Source organism: Phodopus roborovskii, unplaced genomic scaffold (genome assembly GCF_943737965.1).
Source record: "Phodopus roborovskii unplaced genomic scaffold, PHOROB, whole genome shotgun sequence".
In the NCBI taxonomy this organism is placed as follows: Eukaryota; Metazoa; Chordata; class Mammalia; order Rodentia; family Cricetidae; genus Phodopus; species Phodopus roborovskii.
Genome location: NW_026126517.1, coordinates 17,872,475 through 17,886,782, shown reverse-complemented (window position 1 = coordinate 17,886,782; position 14,308 = coordinate 17,872,475). Strand labels below are relative to the sequence as shown.

At 44.2% G+C, this 14,308-nt stretch overlaps 1 protein-coding gene across 7 annotated transcripts in view; it reads left to right on the top strand.

Moving 5' to 3' along the window:
• Window positions 1-14,308, top strand: part of Gramd1b (GRAM domain containing 1B) — a 181,302-nt gene that overhangs the window by 15,669 nt on the left and 151,325 nt on the right. The gene's annotated exons all lie outside the window — the stretch shown is intronic.

Below are 14,308 nucleotides of genomic sequence, written 5' to 3'. Positions count from 1 at the left end.
AATAACTCAGTGGGACAGGCTTTTAGAAGCAGTACCATCCCAAACCAACAATAGCAACAATAAAATATAAAAAATTAATGTATAAAAAATTAATGCCTGCATGTGCTCCCAAATCTCTTGCCCAAAAATGGTTGTGGTTAATTGTTTAAAACCCAAACTGAGCATCAGTGTCCCCTGTGGTGTCTTAATTCTGGGAGAAAGTCAGAAATCGGGCAAAGCCATGTCTCCCAGGACACTTATGAGAAGAGAAGGAAAGGAAAGCTGACAAGGGACAGGTGAATTGGGCAGTGGAGGACACAAAAGAATTTCTTTGCTCTTCTCCTTTGGGCACCTCCTAGCTGTCACCTTTTATGCCATCTCTCACTAGGCCATTCTGCATTCCTTGCTGTGGGACATCCCTACCCTGTAACAGTTGCTCACAGTCTAGCAGGTTACCTGCTAGAGAGAAATCTTTTTGTTTGGCTCCCTCTGACCTTTGATAATGGTACTCACCAATTCTACCTGGTCTGTTGTGTTAGGCTACATCTGTGCTGCCAGGATTGCTGGTTGGTTGTTTGCAGGTAGATGCCATTGATGTGTTTGTCTTGATTCTCCATTGCTTCCTCTGATAGTTGGAGGGAGATTTGCTTCAAACTTCAGGCAGCTGGCAGGGAGCAGGGTGAGTTTGGACATCCAAACACTCAACTCTGTTGGGTTATTACTTATTTCTGTAGTCAGTCATCCAGTGTGTGCCCTGCTCTTTGTGGTAGAGGAAAAGAAACTCATAACCCTCTTAACACAAAGCAACAAATCCATGTAAAGGAGGCTGCGAAAGGTTAGCATACAGAGTAAGCAGGAAAGGGTTAAGGAGCAGAAACTTCTACCAGTCCCATAATTCCTTGAGGCAGGGAGTAAGTCTTTGTGCCCAGTGTCCTGTTAAGTGTCTTAAATCTGTGATCACTGTTAACCCTCACAAGCTCCCTGAGGTAGGCTTCGCAGGGGAGGACCTGAAGTAGAGAGATGAACGTGTTCCTGGTCTTCCAGGAGCAAGGTGAGGATGTGAAAAGTACTCATTTCAATGCTGGGTTTTGTAGTTTTGTGCTGCTGACCTGGTGTGCTTGAGAAGGTGTAGGTGTGGAGGAGTTGCTTATGAAGCAAGATGGGAATTCTGGAGGCAGGGGAAGCTGCTGAGCGAGTTTGGGTGGGGGATGTGTGGGAAGCACAGCTGTGTGTGGGTGACGATGATAGTTTGGGTGGACTACCCCAAGAGAGGCAGCCTGCCTTTGCCTGTAGATGTGGTTTCTAGATTAAAATAGTTGATGGAAACTGAGACGTGGAGATGGAGCCCTGTGGGCTGATTCACACTGGCCAGGTTCCTTTGTGGGGGCTGGTATTTCAAGAGTTTCCATGAGGTTGTGCACTCAGCCAATTACAGGAGACCAGGATGAGTGTGGGGCAGATTAACAGGTGATAATCCCACCCCTCTTGGTTAGTTCCTCCCAGACACTGTGTATCTTCCAGTTGCTATGCTAGTCCATGATGATTGCTTTTGGCGCCTGAATGGCTAAGCTGCTGGTGGGGAATTTTCTTCCTGACCCTAGTGAGTTAGCTGCCAACTCTGGAGCAGGTGCTTAGATGCTGGACATGGTTGCTGGGCTGCCGTGTGCACATTAGCTTTAGGGAGTCTGAGGTTTTCCTGGCCCCTTCATTTTGGGATTTCCACCCCCCCCCTTGTATAGCCCAAAGCTGTGTGTTATTTACCAAGGGGTTGTGCACCTGGTGTGAAGGAGAACATGTTTAATTACGTTGGTGTCCGACAACATTAGAGATGGAGGAGGTCTCCTCTCAATGGAGAGGGTTAAAACTTTCTCAGGCAGATGACCCATGCCTTTAATCCCAGCATGCAGGAGGCAGAGGCAGGCAGAAGTGAGTTCAAGGCCAGCCTGGTCTACAGAGCAAGTTCCCAGATAGCTAAGGCTATATAGAGAAACCCCGATTGAAACAAGCAAAACAAACAAAAAATAAAACAAAACACCACCAACAACAAAAAATCCTCTCTCAGGAATACAGAATGAAAATGAAACCTGGGCTTTCAAGGAGGAGAAAGGAGGCAGGGTTCTTAGACTTGATGAAAAGAGATTCCCCAGACAATGGTCTGCCACCCTTGTGCTCCCTCTGGCAGCCACATGTCACCTCTAAAGGCAATACTGAGCTGGAGGTGTAGCCCAGTGAAAGAGGGTCTGCCTAGCAGGCACGAGGTCCTAAATTCAATCCCTCATTCCTTAAAAAAAATAAAAATAAACAACAACAATAATAAAAAATAGTCAGGAACTACTGATTTGGCATATTCCTGTTTTCAGTTGTGTTTCTGATTTTTGAGTTAAGTTACACAGTTTAAAATACTAGAAAAATATGTCCATTCAGAGCCAAGGCTGTTGGTAGGAGGAGACAGTGATTAAAAAAGACCTTGGGGACCCCCAAAAAGTTTTTGTTCTTAGATGGTGTGGTTTTCTCTGCTTCCTGTGCATTCTCTGACTGGCCCAAGATTCAGCTGGCTCTGCCCTGATCTGAAGATGAGATAAAGGAATGAGGTGACCAGGCAAGCCATGGTGGCTTGCTCGCTGAGACTCAGACCTGTGACCTGAAGTCTTAGTCAGTCCCTAACTGGCTCTGGCATCTCTCAAGCATCAGGCTCTTTTTAAGGCCTCTCCCCAACGATAGCATGCCACTGGAGTCAAGCCTGAGCCTGGCCTGGAGCCTCTGCCTAGAGGTCTGTCCACAGCCGTTTGCTGTCTGGTTGGGAGTTTAGCCATGAAATTATGGGGCTGAGGGAAGGGGATTGGATACTGTCACTACCACAGAGCCCCCATGACTGAATCTTGGTGGCTTTATCAGAAGGAGAGGCACAAAACAGGGACATTTTCTTGATCTTTGCTACCTTTGGATTCTGCTGGATGTGAGCCCTTGAACCTTAAGAAATGTGAGCTAAACAGACTTTCAAAAAATAATGCTAGCCTGCCACAAGTAGTTTGTCACAGCAATAAAAAGGTGAGTAAAATTGTGACCATAATATTATTTGTCCCAATTGTGAGGAAAATGAAGAAAGACAATGGATGGGTAGTCTAGTGACACTTCTTGTTTGTTTCAGACAGGGTCTCTTATAGCCGAGGCTAGCCTTGGAAATGGTATGGAGCTGAGGATAACTGTGGACTTCTGATATATCTGCATTCACCTCCCAGGTGCTGGGACTATAGGATGTACCATCATACCTACTCAACTCTTTATATACACACCTCCCCCCCCACACACACAGAGAGAGAGAGACAGTCTTGTCTTGTTTTGTAACTCACAATGACTTAGACTGTGGAAATCCCAACTGTTCTCATGCTCACAGCCCTCCAGCCTCAGTCTAGAAAGTGCTATACTACAGGTGTTTGTCACTACACCCAGCTTAGTAGCTCTTTTTTTTTTTTTTTTTCAAAGTTCTCTGGGGTCTTCCAGCCTGTTGTTTTAAAACAAGTCACTTTTAATACTATTTGAAGTCAACAAATATAACCAGTCTAATAGAATAACTAGCTAATTGAAAAACTTAGGGTAGCAGGAAAGAGGAAAATAGTTTATAATCTTGACCCTGAGTGTTGCATTTGTCGTATTATTTTCTAGTATTCTTTTCCTGTTCAGTTTTTCCTTCTAATAGAGGGACATTTGGAGTTATAAATCCCCCACTATAATAAAATCAAGTGTATCAAAGGGGCATGTGTAAAAGACACTCCTTTCCCTGCCAGTTCTGTGGATGTTAGGAACCCCTTGGCTGGAAGCTGGAACAAAAGTCACTCATGCTTGTACTATACCACAGGCCATCCCTTGAGTTGGCATCATGGGTCTCTTGTGATGGTATTGTAGCAGTTCAGGGCCAATAGCACATTCTCAGAACCCCATTCTGTCACTAGTAACTAGCATTGTCATGTGCAAGCATCTCCAGTGGAGGCCACTCAAGCTTGCAATTTTCCATTTGAGCTTGACAGGCTCCAAGGGCAGGAGTGGCCTCAGCAAGGTAAACCTTTGCCTTTTCAGTGTCTGACATGAATGAACTGTGTACAGGTGCCACATCTTCTCTTGAGCCTCTGTTAGGCTGCTGGTGCAGTATTGGATCTGACATCATCATCTAGCTCTATTGTTCATTTTTATTCCCTGGCCATGTCCCTTCTTCTCAATATGTGTTCGGATATTCATCTTTAGAAGGGCATTGGGCTCAGTCACCATATTGGTCCAGACTTCTGACTGTAGTGCCAGTCAAGAGGTTCTTCTCCCAATGTCCCCTGTTTGTATGAAGTAGGGTGACTAGGGGGCAATCTTGAACAATAGGCAAACCACACCCTGCTCCATGTGACTTCTGACTTCTATATCAGGTAAGGAAGAGAAAGTTGAGACTGTATAAGAAAAGAAAAAGAAGAAAGAGAAAAGGAAAACCAAAAAGTAGAGCTATGGGCAAGTAGTTCAGGCCTATAGTGTGATTGTTGGGCCTGGGTTTAACTCCTAGCTCCAGAGACATCTGGTATGGTTTGACTGTAAACATCAAGAATGCATGTATTGAACTTGGTCTCCAAATGCATGTGTGAATGTCATTGGTGGTTCCAACCCACAGAAGGCAATTAGGGAACAAAGATGTCACAAGGGTGGAGCCTTCTTGGTGCCATTAATGGATTTATAAGAGGAGGAGGCAACCGAGCTGGATGGCTCACTGTCTCACAATGTGGCACCCCTCCCACCTGAAGGGTTTCTAAGGAAGTCTCTCAGCAGCTTGTGCTGCCATGGTGCCTCTAGAGTCATGGCCCAAACCATCTTCTGTTTTTTATAATTATCCAAGCTTGTGTATTTTGTTCTGGCACTAGAAAGCAAATTATCAAACCAGCATTTCCCTCCTGCTGTTCTTTTAGAGTCTGCCATGAAAGAGCATAATCTATCTAGTGGGAACTCTCCCTTCATTCCTGTTTTGCTGATTGCAAGCCCAGATTCATGATCCATTTCTCTATCAGTCTACTGCTCTGAAGAGAATCTCCCCTTCTAACTGTTGGGTACTAGGGGTTTTAGGTGTGTTCCCTGTTTTGAAGAAGTGATGGATTGACTTCCAAATTGGTACCAGGGTGTTCTGTTTCAGTTTGTTTGTGGCACCCTGGGCATTCGTGTCTTCCAGCAGTTATGTACTCCAGCGTCAACGGCAGAGCCTATTCCCATTAGTAGCCCTCTATGGCTGTCAGCATCAACCAGCCTTGCCAACTACATGTAGCATCTTTTTCCAAAGGAGCTGCTACATAACCATCTGCAGTCTCTGCTTTGTTGCTTACATTATGGGCCTCATCCTAGCCCATCTCTGTATTGTTGCAACGTCGCCATGCTTACTCTTTTCATGGATCCAGGTGGCTGCCATAGATGAGCACACATATTACTTGTTGGTTCTAGGTGCCATCTGAACCTGGACGGGAGGTCATCCGGTGGCACCAAAGTGTCCTGCTTTAATAAACCTTTCAAATCCCCACAGTGACTGCCATAGGTTTATGATCTGTATGACCCTCTTTGTCTTTTTGAGGTCAGGTTCCATTGGCATTACGGTTGACAAGGGGCCAAGCCATTGGCTAAGCCCAGGAGATATACCACCGTTGAATTCTTTGACCATTGCTAAAACCAGTGTAAAATTCAGCCCGTGCCACTGATCTGCTTTTTCTTCTGCCATCAAGAGTGGCATCCTTCCAAACAGGATGTTTTCTGTTTTTCTTGGAACTGCCATGCACAGCTGCAGGCAGCAGGTCTTTGTTGATGGCGTGAGAGCCATTTATAGGGTACTGTCTGAGTGTGACAGGTCTAGGAGTGCTTCCTGCAGCTCTAGAGTCTCTGGGGGAAAAGAGGCTCCCTGATCATATATCCTCTTGGAGTCCCCAGGCAGCCCGGTCTTGAATAAGCCATTTGAGTTCTGTAACCCCCTGTCCCAGGAGTTGTTGCTTCCTTATCTCCGGCCTTTTTGTAAGTCCAGTCTAGGATCAGCACAAAAGTACCCTGAAGGGAATGTGTCTGTACTAACACTCCCATGCTGTGTGAGCTTGGACAGTCTGGATCCAGTTCACAATCACTCAGGGGACAGAGTCCCCTGCCTTATGCTTTACAGTATGAGGTGTGAAAAGCATTATCCAGTCTTCATGAGGTCCATGCCTGTCATATCCGGTAAAACAAGTCAACTACTTCACTTAAAGCCTATCTGGAGAATACCAATTCCTCTACAGGGTTTTGGCCTAATACCATCAATCCTTACCTATCAACTATAGTTGCCATTGGAATTTTAACAACTGGTGTGGTTTTCACAGTGTTCAGCAGGGTGTTTTCCAGCCAGATATTTCTGTCTGCTTAAAGCAGGTAAAGGAGCCACCATTTCTTTCCCTTCTTGTCAAGAAACCTTTTCATGCATTCCAGCCTTTAAAAAGAAAGTGTTAACCCTTACAATCTGCTCTTCTCTCATTCTGATAATCCTCATCGGAATTTTACCAGTGGGTTTGGTGCCACAGTGTGTGGTGCTCCTGGATCAGAGTCACCAGAACCTCCTGTCTGTACTTCCTGGATGTTTAACCCTTTAGTAAACAAAAGACTTCCAGGGAGATTGGTTAAGGGATCCTGGTCATCTTCACCTTCATTAGCATGCCTGCCTGTTCTCCTGAGCCCCTTTTGATATGATAATGGAATATTGGACCAACTTTGTCATGTGACATTTGCTTTTTTTTCCCTTTCCATATCCATTCTTCCTTCTCTGTCTAGATTATGCTGTCATTGGAAGGGCTTTTAAAGCTCAACCCCTGTCCATGTCTAGACTGCTCTCGTGTGTTTATTATACCTGACTGTGGCCCAAGGCAATCTCCAATCAGAGCTGTCAATTTTCTCCAAAGTTTAGAAAATGTTCAGCCGACAGCATAGAAGAGCTCTCTTTTGTTCCCAGCCTTTGGTATCCACACCTTTTCCTCAAACTCTCTAACACCTACTTCACTCATTCCTGTTCTTAGCATCCCTCTAAGTATTTACATTCCATTGAAACAGCTACTGGGTTCTTCCCTTTCTTTTTCTTCTCTGTTTCACTCTTACTTCTACTTCGGGTTCTAACTCCAGGTCAGGCCTCCCATTCTGACCCAACAGCTGTAAGCTGGGTTCCCATCTCCCCACCCCCTTGGGTTCAAAGGTCTCAGAGAGATACCTAACTTGTTTATTGTGAATGATGTAGATAAAAGAGGTATATATCGGAAGGTATGGGATGAAACATAAGCAGTGAGGTATGGGTGGAGGGTCTCCCATATTCTTTTTGGGAGCAACACCCTTCCAGAACCTCCGTAAGTTCAGTAACCTGACCAGACAACGCAGTGAGCTGTGTTGTCTAGATGTTACAGACTTCCATCTTCAGCCTCATCCCACCCTCCACTTCTTTTCTGAAAGTTAGTAGATTAAAGTAAGATTCTTCCTTTGTAGCCAGGTGGTGGTGGCTGTGGCAGTTGTGTGTGTGTGTGGGGGGGGCAGCAGTGGTATGTATGTCTTTAATCCCAGCACTTGGGAGGCAGAGGCAGGTGGATCTCTGTGAGCTCCAGGCCAGAACAACCAGGGCTAAATAAAGAAACCCTGCCTTGAAACAAAATTCTACCTCTCTGTTATATTTTTCTTTGAAGTCTCTTTCCATGCATTTTTTTTTTTTTTTTTTTTGAGACAAGTTCTCATGTAGCCCAGGCTGGCTTTAAACTCATGATTGAGGATGAGACTGAAGTTCTACTCTTTTTCCTCCAACTCCAGAGTGCTAGGATTATGGAAAGTGTGTCCAGTACATGTGGCACTGGGACTCAAACCCAGGTTCTTCATGCTAAGCAGACACTCAGGTTAATGAAAGACTGGGCCAATGCTGAGGGCTAGGCTGGTTAGCATCACTTCTAGTGTTCCCTAGGGGGTCTCATTATCAATAACAGAAGACCTATCTCTCAAGAGATTCCAAGGGTTTTAAGGATGGAACACAAATAAAGACTGGATAAAGATTGTAGGACAGCCTGTGAAGAAAGGACTAAAATCCTATGCGGCCAGTGAGTGTCTAGAGGAGCCGGGAAGATGAAAAGCTTTACCAAAGTTGGCAGAAGAGCCCTGCCAAGTGTTTACAGCATTTAGTCTCTGTTGTGGTTTCCGGTCCAAGCATGTCAGCTAGTGCCAGGCTGACCCTCAAGCAATCTGCTTGGTCTAGCCAACATTGTTCCAGGCTGGGTCATTGCAGTCTGAAGCTCTTTTTGACCTTTTTGTTGAGTCTCAGGCTTGGATAGAATGGCAGCAGTAAAGGTTATTCTGAGCAGGTGGAATTTCTTCACAAAACAGCCCCTACTTAGCTCAAGTGCTGACATGCTCTCAACACCTGGGTCCATGGTGACCTGTGTCTTCCTGACATAGGAAAATCACACCAAAGAAACCAAAAAGGGAAAAAGGCTCTGCTACCTTTCTTGGTCTACAGAAATCCCCATGGTGCATTTTCCCACTTTTCTCTTGTGCTCCCTCAGTGAGGAAGGAGGGGTACAAGCTGTTCTTCACCCTTGATAGTCCTTTGGAGAAATATTATTAGTAAGTAGGGTCATTTCTTCCAGAATATTAGGAAAGTACTGGCTTTGTACTACTAGGTAATGTATTTATTTTTTATAGAGAGGACTTTGGAACCCGGCAGACCTCTTGGAAGAATTATCAACTAGACATGGGGAAGTGACTTGCCCATTCATAAAGCTCATGAGAATGCTGAGTCCTTTCTCTCAAGAGTTTTCTCCATCCATCTTTAGTCACTTCCTACATGCCATGGTTGATTATTAGATCTTTTGTTTCATTGTCAGAGAGATTTGTTCTAAAGTGTAGATTAGATAACTCAAGAGAAATGACTCTTCTAGTTCAACAAGCACTTATTGGACTTTTACTGGAATTGGTCTCGTGCTATGTGTGTGGAGGAGTTCACATTCTATAAGAGACAATTCCAGGAATTATAGTATTCAGACTAAGGCAAGAAAACAAACCAGCTCTAAGGAAGGGATCTGCTAGGCATGAGAAGAGAGGAGAATTACAGTGCCCCGATGTTCCCCCCCAACTTTGCCTTACTTCACTCACATTCACCTGCCCCCATTAGTGCCTGCTTTTTGCTCTTTAGGTTTGGGGCTGGAGATGTAGTTGCCTAGCATACATGAAGACTGAGGATGAGCCACTAAGACCATATAAAATCAGGTATTGTGATACACCTGTTACCCCAGTACTCAGGAGGTGGAGGCAGAGGGCCCTTCATCCTTGGCTACATTGGGAGTTGGAAGCCAGCCTGGACTACATGAGTTTCTGTCTCAAACAAGATAGATAGATGGATGGATGGATAGGTAGATAGATGGATAGATAGATAAATGGATAGATAGAATATGAATATTTAGGCTTTATGACAGATATATTGATGAGGTGTTCATTTCAACTGTGAGGAAAGGAAGTTCAAAGCCACATAGCCAGTCAGTAACTGAGATGGCTAAAATTCAGATCTCTTGACACTCAAGTGTACTATTCTTTATTTTTTGGGGTCCCATCTGTATTAATTACATTTATGTTGCTATGATAAAATACCATGACCAAATGCAATTTAAGGAAGAAAATTCAGAATTTAGCCTAAGAATTTAGACTTTCAGAAGGATGAAGTAAATCATGTCAGGGAAGGTACAGAAACAGTCAGGGAAGCAGGGGCAGGAGCTGGCTGATCATAGTTGCATTCACACACAGAAAGGCATGTCTCAGCAGACAAGAGAGCAAGTTCCTGTTTCTCCCTGATTATATCTTGTTTCTGCCCAGCTACCTCACTTCCTGTCTGTCTGTACAGACCTCCAGACCTCTATGGTTAGCTAGTGGCAAGCTCCATTCTCTGACCTTCAGACAGACTTTATTTGTACAAGCAAGATATCAATCACCATGTCTATGTGTTTGCTAAGGGACATGCATGCACGTTTACACATTCACACACACATACAATTTTACACAGATTTTGAAGGAACAAGTATTCAATCTATAGGGTGAGTTTCTTCCTTTTATATAAAACTCTGTTTTATGGGCTTTTTGGCTCATACTCCCACTAGCTAAGTCGTATTTCCTGTGGGTTCTTCTCAGCTTGCCTGTCCGTCTCTGAACCCACCATCTTTCTCTCTAAATCAGTTCCTCCTTTTCCACTCGTAGACTGTAGATTGCCACCTTCCGCTGTGAGGAGGTTCCCTACCTTGGCAGAGACAGTTCCTCAGATCTCAATTCTTACCTCCATGCATGCCAGCTTCATGAGTGTATCCACTTTCATGCCTTATCTCCACTACAACCCCTCCCCTTTGTTCTGCTCTCCGAAACATACTAGGCTGAACTCTCCCTCTGTTCCCCGTTGTGTCATGAACTGCTGCTCGATGACCTCTGTCTCCACCCAAGGTCATGTTCAGTTCCTTTAATATGGTAGTCATTTACTTGCAAGTCTTTGTAGACATTGTTCCTTCTGAGGAGATTGCTCTTTCATGACAATATGCTATTGGACCCTCGAAGGCCTTCTATTTGGCATTGGACCTTTCTCCAGGGTACATTTACTGACTCTGGTGCTCTCTTTGGGGCTGCTGAAGGATATTGTGTGGAGTGGGGTTCCATGTTCTCACTATGTCCTTTCCCAGAGTCTGAGCCACACAGCAGTTTACATTATTCACTGAAGAAGCCTTTTGTATGGCACAGGGCAGGAGCTTGGTGAATATGTATTTCAGGAATGAAGGAATAATGCAATGATGGCAATAAACAGGAAATTGGATTTTCATGGAATTCGAATATAAATTATCCTTTAGACAAGGCAGCCTCTTAAATCAGAATAATTACCCCCATATGCCACTTATGTAAATGTGAACAGTTATATTGGTTTGCTTGTCTGTTGGTTTCCCTTGTTCTCCCTTTATTTAGTTCGTGTCCTCTGGAGACCATGGGCTACAGTTCTTTTAAAGGTGGGCTTTAGTCAGAGAAACCAGGTTTGGTATAGTCAGGAGGTAAGTGGTGATGGTTACCTAAGATGGGGTTCTGGCAAGTGGGATGATACTAGGGCCAATATTTTGTCTGCTGTTTGACCTGAGGCCCTGGGTACAATCTGCAAATGTCTTGTTAGCACCTGCCTCTCACACATACACACAAGCTGGTGGGACCTTTGAAAGTTAGTTATTTTTGGAGCTATGGTTGCCATGGAAACAATTCTTTTTGTCATCTTCTACTTCCAGGTCAGGACATCAGTTGCTCCTCTTGAAAAGGAGGGGGATTTTGGAATAGATGCTTTCTTCCACCATCACCTCCCCCTTCACAGTTAGTCCAGCCAGTGTTTATTAAACACATACTATGTACTAGCTAGTGTTCTTGACATAAGGCACTTGTGAAAGTTATCTCCTTCATCCTTTGATAGATTTGACATCCTAGCGACGGAGCAAATTAACCAAACAGTGCTAGTTCCTATTCATTCACTGTTTGAGACATTTGAGGTAAGGACTTGTTCTGCTGCCCAGGCTGACCTCAAATGCACCATCTACTTGTCTTAACCTCCAGGCATTGGAATTACAGGGACAAGCCACCCCACCTGCTTCTGCCTCTTTGTTTAAGAGCAAGTTATTTGGGAACGTTATCAGAAGAGGTTTTTTCTCTAAAATTCAGCACTTACAAATTGTAAGACCCCCCCCCCTGCTACAAAGAAAGATGTAGAGCAGGGCAGGAGCCAGCAACGGACTGTGGGAAGTGACTTCTTTCCCAATGATAGTGGGACTTCATCTGGTTGACTTAATTTGGGGTGATATTCATAATGTAGACACACTTGTTGCTTTGACTTTGTCCAAGACCTTGGGACATGACAGGATTAAGCCAAATCTGTTACTGCAGCTGTCCATGCCACAGCACTTGTTGTATTGGGGCTGGAGAGACTCTTGGCCCTCCAAGAGGAACCAAGAGCTAAAGTTGCCAATAAAAATTGCCCTTTATTACTTAGTGCAGTAACACGGTTGGTGGTGTGGTGAATGGATTTGTTGAGCCTCTATGGAGTGAGTAACCCAGAACTGGGTGCTAAGGACGAAAAAAGAGGAAGGAGGAAACTGTACACCTGCTGTTGGGGGAGGGGGCTCCGTTCAGATTGGCAGAGAACTTTGCCCACATGATGCAGGTGAAAGCAGTGTGGACAGTAGCAATTTACTTAATCTGAGCAGTATTTTGTCCTTTCAAAGTTCTTCACCAGGAAGGGCTGGTACAGACTACAGTGATTCTTGGTGTCAGTCCTTGCATTTACCTCAGTGCCTAGTACAACAGGTCTCTTCATGACATGTGGATGACATGACAATCCATTACATCGTTGTTCCTACATCCTGTGGGGCAGATATAATGAGTATGCCTGCTCAGTCCCTAACGAATTGAAACACTCAACAGGCATATCTATGGGCACCTAAGTGATGATAGGAAACAGATTCTAGAAAAGAGGTAGTAGTGTGTCTCATTTAAGTCTCTCTTCTTTGATTTCTTTATTTACTTAATATGTAGGAGTGTTTTTGACTGAATATATGTGTGTCTGCCCTGTGTGTGCCTAAGGAAGTCAGAAGGGAACACTGGATTGCCTGGAACTGGAGTTAGAAATAGTTGTGGGACACTGTGGGTGCTAAGAACTGAAGCTGGGTCCTCTGCAAGAGCAATGTGTTTCCTTAATTTGCTAGATCATCTATCTAGCCCTGGCACATCACATTCAGTTGTTTCCTATATTGTTTAGGGCACATTTTACACACACACACACACACACACACACACACACACACACACACGCACGCGCATAGACACAGAGTTCTGGTCTACCTCTTCTCTTTCAAAGTTCTGGTGTAAAGCTTTGACTTTCCATTTCCATTTGCAGAGACACATTAAACATCTGAGCTGCCAGACATTGGGGAGTCTAGCTCTGTTGCTTGGCTGCTTGTGTGTGCTCACCATTGGGCATCAGCAGGCCTCTGCTCTTCAAGGTTACAGTCTAGTTTGTTTATTGGTCATTTGGTCCTTTGTTAAATCGCTGATTGTCATTGATTATTTACTTGACCTTCAATGAAAAATATCACAAACAAGTCTAAAAATTTAAGACGTACAACCAGTCACTAATCACTGTGACAAAATCTCCAATGTGAATGACACAAAAGAGGAGACGTTTGTTTTGGATCATGGTTTCATAGATTTCCATTCAGCCTTTCCAGTTGTAACCTTTTAGGTCCAAGGTGATGCCAAACACCAGAGTACACAAGATGTGGCAAAATAGAACTGTTTGCCTCATGACATCAAGAAACAGAGAAGAGATGAAAAGAGACTGGTGTCCCCAGATATCCTTCAGACATGTTCCCCAGAAGTGTACTTTCTCCATGTAGGCCCCAGCCCTTCATTTCCATTCCTTCCCCAATAATGCCATAAAACTATGAATCTTTCAATGGACTAATCCCTTCATTAAGTCAGAGCCTTCATGATTCAGTCATTTCTCCAAAGCCCTATCAGCTGGTCACCTTTGACAAAAGGAGCCTCTAGGGGATGCTTCTGAGTTAAATCCTAAAGCAGCCAAGAGCCTCTAGGGAGAAAACAGCTGTGTTGGGTAATCCAGCTGGCCTGATCTTGTGAAGGAAATCCTCCAGGACATGCTGTTCTTTAGTGAGCTGTCTTATATGGAAGTATAGTGTGGGGAAAGTGGGAACAGTTTGCTCTCACCCCTTCACTTCTCAGGATAGGTGAGGATGGAGGTGTCCTACTGTCTGGAGCATCCAGCCTATCAATACAGAATAACCAGCACCTTTGTTTCTTGTGTCCCTTCTGTGATATTTGTATGATTCTGAAACTTCCCCATGGTTTTTCCAGCAGTGGACAGGAAAAGGAGATCAGAGTTCTCTTTTGTGATTCACAAGCACCGTGAATATAAAGATTCATAAGTTAATTCCATCCCCTCCCCCCCCCCCCCGGATTGTGTGCCTATTTCTGAAATTGTCCCTCACAGCTATGGAGCACCTAGAGCCCTAGAGCATCTTCACATGGATGGACCATGAGCTCAAAGCCCCTTTGAGAGTTAATAAGAAATTGTTGATACTGTGTAAATAATAGCATACCCAACTGTCTAGGTTAGATCAGCTAGTGCAGATCACACTCATTATACCTAGACATTTAAAAATAAGTATGTCTATTTAATATATATCTATGTAGATTTGTGTATATAAGCTTATACATGTGTATGTATATGACACCCCCTCCCCTTTTTAACAGTGCT